The following is a 12,330-nucleotide window of genomic DNA, read 5'->3' as shown; positions in this document are numbered from 1 at the left end:
GAAGTTTCATCAAAATTGATAAGAAAACTCCAAATTTGCAACCAAAAATACTGCAAATACTTCCTCCATTGACTTTAATGGAAAACAAATAAAACTTATCAACGGATCGGGGCCACCATTGAAGAATGCAACGTATTTGGATCCCGATGAATACGAATACTGAATTGGACGAATCCTTTCCTTCTGCACATCCCTACCATGTACTACTACACAGAGGGACCTGGGTTTGATTCCTAGCTCAGGTCTTCCACTCCCTGCATCAATTGGGGCTGTGAATGCCACAAAGGCAGTGCTTATAGTCCCTGGGGGAGAGAGACAAAGTCATTGTGCAACAGTCATACCTAGTGACTGAATTTAGGGCCCATGATTGCAGGGTTCTAGAAGGAGCTCTGGTGCATGGCCTCCAATCAAGGACTGTCACTGCAATGACTGGCCTAAAGTAAGCTAGGAGGGATATAACATTGGGAAAAAAAATCCCCAGATAGTTATAAATGAAGGTTCATGGCACAAGATCCCAGCCTTAGTTCCAGCAGGCTAAGAGTACACACTGACCTCTGTAGCATGCATGCTTTTATCCAGATTAAAAGGATGCATTCCCAGGGGAGAAAGGATGTTTAGGATAGGGGACAACAACAGTGCACATACATTTGAAAAAGTAAAGCACATGCACTGTCTTACCTCTGATCAACTGCCTGCACAAATAGCAGGTGCAAATAACATAGACTTTGCATCTATAAGGGCTATTGAAAATTGCCTCTGAGAAGTCTTTATTGCCATTGAACATGGAAAGATACAAATATTTCAATCATGCATAATTTAATCCATAATATTAGAATCTAATAGGAGTGGATAGCCTGGGTTTGGGGTTTGTTTTTTTTTTTTTGTTCTTCAGCTACTGAAATTATGCAATCTTTCAATGCTACTGAATGCTTTATCACTCAGTAGCCACAAAAATATGCATCTACAGTTTCATCATACTCTACACATTCTTCTTGACGGGAAAACTTTTGGCAACAGTTAGAAGAAGAAGAACCATCCCTTTGAAATGAAACACAAGAATAACACAAATAAGAAGAGAATGAAAGGCAACAACTGGGAACAATGCAGCACATTGTAGCTTCTGAGGCTGAGCAGATGTCTTGAGATGTCACTGAGCAGCTTGACCTAGCTGGGTGTCCTATTTAAGACAACATGCTGTGGGCAGTTCCGGCACACAATGAATCTGGCTACCCAGAGCACTTCACTATTTATTTCTCAAAGATACTGTTGGCTCTCAGGTGATGCAGCAAAAAAAAAAAAAGAAAAGAAAACAGGCTTCCAGGAAGCACAGCATGCTTTCTGTATCTAATATCTGGAATAAGATACATGAACCTTTCTCGCTTTCCTTAATGCCCTGACTCCGTGGTCATGAGTTTAATCACTGTCCCATCACAAAATTTAAAGCCTTTTTGCCTTTTCCTCTCCCTCAAATTTCTCCAAATGGGTATCTTTTTTGCCTTAGGAGTAAAAGGAATCCCAAGAGTAATTTAATAGATTTCAGAATATTTATTTAGGACTTCCAGTTTCTGGAGGATACTGCACCTCTACCATCAGTCAATTGACTTAGATCTTGCTTGTGTGAGCAAGATGAGTAATTGCATCATGGCCTTTGGGACAACTTTTTGTAGGTAAGGAAAAAAGGGAAAGTAGAGTGCAGTGCAGCATGGCGCGTTCCAAAACATATAAAGGGAATGACGACAAGCCCATTGAAAACAAAATTGGTTAATAGAAAACAACAAAACGAGTTCGGGGAGATGATACCTTTATTGGGCTACCAAATGTATAAAGAGGTAAGCTTCCAGGGCTATATTGGTAGAGCTTAGTGGTTCTAGAAGGTCACTCTTCAACTGTTCTGTTGGTGTAAACTAGGGACTGTCTTTTAGTATGTTGTTTATACAGTGCTGCGTATATGGTGTAGTGCTATAGAAATGTTAAGTAGCAGTAGCAGTAACTAACAGGGGCATTCATCAAATTGCTTTAGGGCCTTATCATGGGCGTTAGGGCCCCAATGCCTGTGATAACACCATAACACATGCAATAAATAACGCATTGTGAGATGAATATGCAAGTTTTAAAATTTTTCCCAACTAGGAGGAGTAGATTAAAATAAGGGGTGGTTAGTGTTGCATATGCATTATTGTGGGTTTTAATACCAGAAATAACTATACCTTTTTTCCTGCCATTGTGCTTGTGATAGCTATGTGTTACTACTGGAATGTTTTGGGGGGAGAGAAAGACAGCGAGAGCCTCTGGGAAGGCACACATAATAGTCTACTTTTTATACCACTGTAAGAGGGTGCACTCTGAACTCGGGGTGAGGATTTGGTGGTGGGCTAGATTTTGGTGGGCAGTTTTACATGCACAGTCAGAGGTATGAACAGCACAGTTACCATCAGTGAAGATTTTATGTGATTTGATGAGAAAAGTACACAAAGAAGAAATTTGTACAATGTACTCTCTACGTAGCTTGATGGACTCTCTACCTGGCTGCTATCAAGCTAGCTTGAGAGTACAATGTACAAATTTCATCTTTGTGTACCTTTCATCACTCCAAATCACACCAAAACCTCACCCCAAATTACTAGTTTCCCCTCTTACAGTGGTATAAATAGTTTACTTATAAGAGAGCCTTATAAAGAGTCTCTCTCTCTCACCAATGCATTTATTGGGGAAATTACCCTAACCACACCCCTTTTTTTTAATCATGGGTGCTATTCTTGTGAAATTTAGTGCAAAATTATGAAACTAGGTCTAAATAAAAACTGTAATGGGACCATGGTCCTTAGAGTTTGCTTAAATTTAGAGGACAATTTTCAAAGCAATTTATGCAGGTCAAAGCAATTAATTACTTTATCTGAAAATTTGCCTCCTTTCCTTGTGGATAAAAGTCTGTGCATTGTTCCACTTTTAGCTGTACTGAATGCTGGAGGAGGAGGAGGAGGAGGGGGTATTCTTGGGAGCATGTTTAGGTTGGGGAGGAAAATGATGCACACATTGGGCCAGATTTTCGTATCTACGCGCGGGCATAGATTTGTGCACGCAACCCGCTGCACACAAATCTATGCCTGATTTTATAACATGCACACGCAGCCACGCGCATGTTATAAAATCCGGGGTTGGCGCGCGCAAGGGGGTGCACACTTGTGCACGCCGAGCCCTAGGGGAGCCCCGATGGCTTTCCCCGTTCCCTCCGAGGCCGCTCCAAAATCTGCCCCCCTCACTCCCCACCCCTTTTTTCAAACCCCGGGACATATGCGTGTTGCAGGCTCGGCGTGTGCAGGAGCGGGTTTAAAAGGGTTACGCGTGTATATTATGCTCTTAACCCTTTTAAAATCCGTCCCATTGCATTTTCATATTTTCATGATTGCTTTTCTGTCACCAATCTACCCATAGAAAAAGCAGGTGCAGGTAACTGTACATAGTTTTTTTTTACTTGTGGTCAGTTTCAAAGCAAAACTACAAATTTACTTTCACTTTGAAAATTGGTGCAAAGGCTGCAGGTAAAAAGTATGCATGGCCTTTACCATAGTGCGGACAGGTTGAAAATTGCCCTTAAACATTTGGAAATCAAAAAATTCTATGTATCCAGGTTTAGAAGTATTCTCATGTTTCATTAAATTCAAAATGATGATAATACAACTTTTAAAGGGCAAAGAATTTTTGGAGGTTACTTCCTACTACAGAATTTAAAAAATTCATGGGTTTCTTTCATTGCCTATGTTGTTTCAAATGAAAGCATATCCCTAACAAGAAACAGGATTTTTTTTTTGTAAGAACAACAGTTCTGTTATAAGAAGCTCTACACTAGTTGTACTTTATCCTGTCATTATTGGAACTGGTTTTTAACTAGAGCTTTTGTAGGTGCCTCCTTTTGTGATGTAAAGTATATAGTGAGCCAGAGCAGAGACTTGTGTTGTTTGGGAACCTGGGTCCTATTTGGGGCTATCTTATCCAAAGCCTACTTGGAGTTCTAGTGATGTACCATATCTGTTGTCAGCTTTGGCTTGTGTTGAGGTGTAGAGATCAAGGTAGAAGTCCTCAGGGAGTTCTGGAGTAATCTTAATGTTGCAGGATCTCATAGACTGTGGCAGTGGGTGGGAGTGTTCTGGTGGGTGGACAAGGGTCAGACTAGGATGTTTTCAGATGAAAATTCACATACAAATTTAGGGCCCTAAATTTAGACCTGCCATTCATTTTCCTTGATTTAGGCTCCTAAATTAGGAGTAGTTCTGAAAATCGGTACTATGCTCCTAAGTTTGTTTTCCCACTCTAACTCTGTCCTTGTAGCCATTCATTTTTAGACTCCTAAATTTAGGCACCTAGTGAAACTAGGTGCCTAAATTTAGCTACAGCCCTAATAAAGTTTAAGTTTAGGAGCCTACTCCAAAAGTTAGAATCCTAAATCCTTTGAAAATTGACCCTGTCTTCTTTATTTTGCCACATTTACTTCAAACAGCAGCTTTACACAATCTTCTTTTGAGACCTCAGTATTACAGCATGTGCATACAGTCAGGTAAATTATTTTCAGTCAACTCCTTCCAAAATTGGGCCATAGACCCAAATTTATATAAGGACATGGCTGGAAATTTTTCACCTAAGACTTTTTTTTTTCTGGACTGCAAACAAGAACATTTTCCATTTAGTCTTTCAGACTGACGTACAGATCAAAATATCAAAGACTTCTTAGTTTGAACTATTAAAAACATTGTACAAGTGTCTTTTAAAGAAAGGTGCAATTACCAATGGCAGTTTATATTCTAACAAATCAAGTCTTGTCTTCAGGATCAACATGTTAGGCAAAGTATGCAAATGTAACTCCCCCAATGCGGCACATAAAATAATAGGGTGGGTATTCCCGATGGATAAGGATCATCCTATGAAGCAGTATTCTATTTCCCATTTACTGTTAGGACAGGGAGCAGTCCCCTCACTCCCCTCCATAAGTATCTGACTCCATCTATGGCACAGGCCAGCAAAATAATGGACGCTAACACATTGTATCCAACAACCACAGTAACTTTATTTTTATTGAATATCCAGCCAGCCAAGTATTTACATGGATGAGATTTCTCTACATATAGAATTACTGAACAAGTTGGAAAAATCATGAGCTTCCATAACAGTTAAACCACAAATAGCAAGTTAGCAGTTTAAGGACATAGGTGATGCATCTTGAATATTGCCACTATGCTAACCAGAAGAGTCAGCCTAATTCTCCTTTCCTCTGACTTTTCTTTCCCTCTGCCCTAGGGGGCTGGTTTTTCTCACAACATACTCCTAACAAAATTTTCATCCAGTAAGAAACAGATACAATATCACATTTCAAATAGGGTTTCTCACATCTCCTATGGTCTTTGACTTTTTCCCTTCAGCCTCCTCATCACGGTCCTCATAGTGCAGGGTTCCCCAGATACCACACATCAAAGACACTTTTGTGACTCCTGTTCTTCACCCCTTTGGGTAGTTCCTCTGGAGGAGGGAAAACACCAATTCCACAGCCTTTCCATTTCACCTCTCCAGTCCCAGCTCTTTGGCGGGGGGCGGAGGGGGAGGGTACTTCAGTCGATCACATAATGGAAGACCCTATTCCCCACCCTATATTGCAAGGGTAACGAAGGAAAAGGACAAAGGCCCACCATAACCTTCCCCTTTTATATTTCCCTCTTCCCATGAACATTGAATCACTGAACCCAAACATTTAAGAGGACACATTTCACTTTCTGAACTTCACATTATCTATCAAATGTATTATCGCTCATATAAATACCATCCAGTGATCCCTTATGAATACTACATCACAAATCTAAAGAACATTTTCTCAACATGATTAAAACTAAATATAGGGTGGTCTCTCTGACCCAGAACCTCGTGTAGGGGGTACCAAGTTCAAACAGGGTACACCAAAATTGAGATCTCCCTATACATACAAGCATGTCTTAGCAACAAGTCAGCAGATTTAGCATTTGAGTGAAGGTCTATGCTGATCTTTCCTGCAAATTATACTGTTTAGCAGTACCAATTCATTCAAGATTCTAGCAGCTTATCATCTTTGTTTTATAAAACAAAATCTTCAAAAGGAATGAGGATTATTTTGTCAGTATTTAGTGGTCAAGTTGTTTCTTAGAATTGGAATTGCTGTGAAATTCTGTAAGAATTCTTGTCTTTGTCCAGCCCTTTAAATGCAAATGTTATCAAAAAAACAATGTTATCCAAATCAAACAGTAAACAGTGTGTATATCTGGGCTGCGTGAATATGCAAGATAGCTCAGTCAGGCAAGTAGCAATGTTTAATAAAGCAAAGTCTTCAGAAAGAATGAGGATTTTTTATGAGAATCATGGTTTATCTAAACAGTCTTCAGTAACAAATAGAAAACACAGCTTTAACATCAGCATGAAACAGGCACAAAACAGCTTCATGCCAGCTTCTCAAAATAAAAAAAGAGTGGCTTTACCATGATCATGCTGGTTATTGTAATGAAGCTTCCGTTTCTCTAAAACTTGTTCGACAACAGGCAGGTTACTAGAGTAGCACTATCACAGGGAGTCTGTTTTCAGTTTATATTTTTTTATCTATAAGTAGTGGGCTATTGCAGCAAACCATTCTCCTTTAGCAGTCTTCTATCTAACTAGAAGGCAACAGTACTAAAATGCAAATTTATTTTACAAAAAAGGCTTTCATTTGAAAAAACATGCATAATAGTCTGAAACATACAAAAATGCCGAAATTTTGGCATTTTATGTATTTTTTTCTTGCATTACTCCACTTGTGAAAAAAAGATTGTGTAGACCTTGTCTGGGCTTCCACCTAGGCACAGGGGACTCATTGGGATGGTAATGGGCCACAACAGTCCCCATGCCTCCTAGTTTCTTCTCACACAAGGGGGGGCGGGGCTGTTCTGCACACTAGCTCAGTCAAAGTCATCAAAACACTACACTGCACACCATAGTTGTAGTCCAAAAATAAACTCTTTACTGGTCACTGATGGCAGGAAAACCATAATCCACAGTAGCACCAAAATAAAGTCCAAAAGCACAAAAAAGAACTCTGTTTCTCAAAGTGTCATAATGCTGCACATCCTGCCAAATAAGTTCTCTGAGGAATGAGCCCTCCATTTCTGGCTCCCCCCGGTACCTATTTCTGGATGAAGCTCTCTCTCTCTCTCTCCTTGTCTCTGGTATGTCTCTCACTTCTCACACTCAGATGAGTCTCTGGTTGATCCCTTTTGTCAGTCAGCAACTCTTCTGGACCTTACTCGATCAGGTAGTCTTCCTTCTGACTCCCACAAAGGCCAATCCTCTTTCTCTAACTTCTGAAACATTCCCCTTGGACAGATGAGGAATATGGACTTGAACCTGTCTTCCTTGAGACTACTTCTTGTCTTCAACAAAACTCTCAGGAATCTCTCAAAGACTCCAAAAGACTTCTTCCCTCCCCTTTTCTCCCCTGACCTTGGAACCAAGCCATTCTTCCAGGACAGATACCCCTCTGCTAAGAGAGGTCTCACTCCTAACCCTTTCCCTGTGGAGGAAAAGACCCCACACCAGCACCTCGCTGTGAAAGATTCACCCCACCAAAGGCTAGGTAGACTAGGTGGCCACCTAGAGCTCCACAGGTTTGGAGGTGGCTGCCTAATTTGTCCATCAGTCTTGCTCAGATGTGGTCTTCAAGCAGCCAAGCAAGATGCAGGACCATGAGGATTGCACATCCTACTTCCTGGTTGTGTGAACTAGAAGAGGAAGTGGTGTCCCATTGGTCCAAACAAGTGGGAAGAAGGAGGCCCAAGAGCAGGAGGCATCCACGTCAGTCCAGCAGGGCTGGGAGAAAGGCCCAGTTTTCAGACGACAGAGTAGAATGGGCCAAGCTGGAGCAGCATCTGCAGGCACATGGGGACTGCCACTCAAAGAAACAGGAGCAGTTTTGGCTGGGCCCATGCAGCTGAAGAGAATAGCAACATCAGCAGGCATGGGGTGAAGGAAGAGGAGCAGCATCTGCCACACAAATAGGAGAAGGGAGAGAGAAGATGCATTCTGACACTGTAGACTCAAGGAGGAGGCTGCTGCTGAGAGAGAGAGAGCATACATTTGTGTGTGTGTGTGTATATGAGTGCAAAGGAGAGAGAGAGAATGTGGGAGAGAAAGAATGTGTGTGTGGGAGAGAGTGAAAAACTGTGTGTGTGTGAGAGAGCATTTGGGAGAGAGAGAGAGAGTGTGTGGTGTGTGTGTGTGTATGAGAACCCCCAACCCACTAATCCATGACAAACTCAACGTAACTGGAAAACAAGTTTCCAGGTATGGAGAGTAGGAGCTTATTTGTATCCTTATCAGTGGTTTTAAAATATTTTATTGCTGTTTAGGTAATTTTTAAAATTTTGTATATGAATTTTTGATTATTGGATGTTATTCTATTCAGCAGCTATTTTGAAATATTTTTATTAGTATGGTTTTAGTATAATGATTGATGTTTTTTATGTTTCTTGATTTTATTGTTTTATGTTTTCTGAGAATTGTTGGTGATTCTGTTTTTCCATTGTTGCATTGTATACAGACTCTAACTTGTTGCAGTTTCCAGTTCAGTTTTGTTTACATGTTTCTATTAATACTTTATGGTCTCTTTATGCTGTATTTGATTAGGGTCTGTCTGTGGCCTGCCTGTGGACTGAGATAAGGTACTCTTCTAGCATGTATTTTCTGTGTAGGGATCTATAGCAGATTGGCTTGTTCTGTTTTCGTAATAGGCGTATAACTCCTGGGCTGAGGTCCTTTCTGAAGAGTCCATGAGTCACCCTCAATTACAAGGGCTTAATGTATTCAAAACTTGTTTACTGTCCTTAAATCCCTCTTTTTCCAGGATTCCCTGTTGCAGGGGGGGGGGGGGGTGGAGATTGATCTCCAAGGCCCTGAGCATTGTTTTTAAAGCCTTTAACATGTTTGCTAGATGACAAATTTGGTTCCAAAATAGCTTTTCATTTCATTTAATATCCGCACAAACCAAACCTAAAAAGCAGATCAAGGCAGTTTACAGTAAATAAAAACATACAGACAATTTCAACATTAAAACCTTCCAATCCCACGCCCTCAACCCACCTTAAAATACACATTCCCATACTCCTCCCACCCATATTTCTCTCCCTCTCCACAGAGAAATATTACTGATAAGTAATGCATAAATGAAGTGATTGACAATATACAAGTCTTTGCTCCTTGCAATGTATTACATAATGAAGTTCCCAATAAATCTGTGACTCTTTACTGCTGTTTAAGTTATTCTTCTGTTTCCTCATCCCTTTCCAATTGCAGGGGCAATTTTGGAGCTCCCTCCCAGAACTGGTGGCATAGGATTCTTCACTAAATTTAGATGGCATACATTTATTTATTTATTAGCTTTTATATTGTTATGGAGTCTCAATTTAGTGGACCTTTGGGCCGACCTGCAAGAGACTGGGAAAGGTATTCAATGTCTCTGGTGCACCGCAGGCTGGGAGGCAGATGTTCAGGCAGGATGTAGAGGTGCTCTTCACCCTGGAAGCTGGTGCTCCCCCGGGAGGAGCCCGTAGGAGCCCAACCGCTGGGACTTAGGTGAGGCTTCACCCTTGGAAGCCGAAGCCCCCCCCCCCCGGGAGGAACCCGTAGGAGCCCGGCCGCTGGGACTTAGGCGAGTTGATGATCTTGAGACTGGAGCAGGCAGGCTGATGAGCAGGACTGAGAACTGGAACCAGACTAGAACAGTAGACAGGAACTATAGCAAGACTCGAATACTGGAACCAGGCAGGAACTGTGGCAAGACTCGGGTACTGGAACCAGGCAGGAACTGTGGCAAGACTCGGGTACTGGAACCAGGCAGGAACTGTAGCAAGACTCAGGTATTGGAACCAGGCAGGTACTGTAGCAGGCAAGCAGGAACGAAGCGAGTTCCAAAGGCAGCTCACTCCGGGGCACGGAGCAACAGGGAACCAGTTGGTAGCCCATTGCAAGATGAAGACTGAGTGTCCGTGGCCGGCTTATCAAGGCCGCGGCGACTGACGTCATGAACTGGGCGGAGTCACCACTGGCGGGAAACGGCCTAGAAAAGCGCCCAAGAGGCACACGTGCGCGCGCCTGCCTAGAGGCAGGGCGTCCATGGGAGGCTTACCGGCGGCGCAGCCCTCGCGGAGACACCGCCGAACAGGCCGCGAACTAGGCCAACAAAAGCAGGAACAGGTCCAGGAACATGGAGGTAAGGGTTTGGTCTCTGCGCTCGCGGCCAGAACCATAACATATATATCGACATTCGTGGGTACATCATGCCGGTTTACAATATAACTGAAGGAAGAAATTACAAAAAACTAGGGTGGGGGGAGAGGGAGCAGATACATAACAGTCCCACTTGTCATACCTTAATCCAGATGACTACTTCTTTTCCAATCCCCTCTAAAATATCCTGATAATATATGGTGGTTAACATCAGATAAGTTCTTCTTTCCTCCATTTTCTCTCCTCCTCCCAGTGATGAATGTGAATCCTAATGAGAGGCTTTTAGGAAAAATAAAAAGTCATGGGATAGGTGGCGATGTCCTTTTGTGGATTACAAACTGGCTAAAAGACAGGAAACAGAGAGTAGAATTAAATGGACAATTTTCTTAGTGGAAGGGAGTGGGCAGTGGAGTGCCTCAGAGATCTGTATTGGGACCCTTACTTTTCAACATATTTATAAATGATCTGGAAAGAAATATTATGAGTGAGGTAATCAAATTTGCAGTTGATACAACATTATTCAGAGTAGTTAAATCACAAACAGATTGTGATAGATTGCAGGAAGACCTTGTGAGACTGGAAAATTGGACATCGCAATGGCAGATAAAATTTAATGTGGATAAGTGCAAGGTGATGCATATAGGAAAAAATAACCCATCTATAGTTACACAATGTTAGGTTTCATATTAGGTGCTACCACCCAAGAAAGAGATCTAGGTGTCATAGTGGATAACACATTGAAATTGTTGGTTCAGTGTGCTGCAGCAGTCAAAAAAGCAAACAGAATGTTGGGAATTATTAGAAAGGGAATGGTGAATAAAACAGAAAATGTCATAATGCCTCTGTATCGTTCCATGGTGAGACTGCACCTTGAATACTGTGTACAGTTCTGATCGCCGCATCTCAAAAAAGATATAGTTGCGATGGAGAAGGTACAGAGAAGGGCGACCAAAATGATAAGGGGAATGGAACACATCCCCTATGAGGAAAGACTAAAGAGGTTAGGATTTTCAGCTTGGAGAAGAGACGGCTGAGGGGGAATATGATAGAGGTGTTTAAGATCATGAGAGTTCTAGAACAGGTAGATGTGAATCGGTTATTTACTCTTTCAGATAATAGAAAGACTAGGGGGCACTCCATGAAGTTAGCATGTGGCACATTTAAAACTAATCGGAGAAAGTTCTTTTTCACTCAACACACAATTAAACTCTGGAATTTGTTGCCAGAGGATGTGGTTAGTGCAGTTAGTGTAGCTGTGTTTAAAAAATAATTGGATAAGTTCTTGGAGGAGAAGTTCTTTACCTGCTATTAATTAAGTTGACTTAGAAAATAGCCACTGCTATTACTAGCAACAGTAACATGGAATAGACATAGTTTTTGGGTACTTGCCAGGTTCTTATGGCCTGGATTGGCCACTGTTGGAAACAGGATGCTGGGCTTGATGGACCCTTGGTCTGACCCATTATGGCATGTTCTTATGTTCTTAATCCACTCCTAGGTTGACCTTTGGATCTCTCAAAATGAGAGACTCCTTAAACCTCTTCTCTTTCAGACAGTGACTAAATTCCTTAGTCCTTGGGGAACATAGTTGCTGGATTAATCAAAACCATCCAGACTTCCAAAAACAACAAAAGTGAAGGAAGGGTGGACAAAATTTCTTCCAAAGCAAAGTCTAAAAAAAGGGAAAAATAACTTTCTCAAAAAATCAGATGTTACCCTTTCTTCTTCCTAATCCAGTCCTTATGCCTTAATGTCCTAGGGTACTCTCTTCTAAATAAAATGAATAAAATGAGCAGGAAAACTTCACTCTACCTCCTCAAAGGTCAACTCAAAAATCCACACCCTCTCTAGGGGGATGATGTAATAATCTGCACATAAAAATGTGCATCTAAATTGGGCAACCATTTTTTTAATATGCGCACAGTCTCGTCTCCTGGGTTCCCAATGAAGTATGGTAATGAGGTGCCACGCTAGGGATCAATTGTACATCCTTAGCATGTCCTTGGTATCGGGTGCCCAGGAGACATAGCTGTGCACACAGCCAGTGGTTAGGAAAATGGA

The sequence above is a fragment of the Rhinatrema bivittatum genome, chromosome 4 (assembly GCF_901001135.1).
Source record: "Rhinatrema bivittatum chromosome 4, aRhiBiv1.1, whole genome shotgun sequence".
Lineage (NCBI taxonomy): Eukaryota > Metazoa > Chordata > Amphibia > Gymnophiona > Rhinatrematidae > Rhinatrema > Rhinatrema bivittatum.
The sequence above is the reverse complement of the archived record's forward strand: the minus strand, read 5'-3'. Positions refer to the sequence as shown.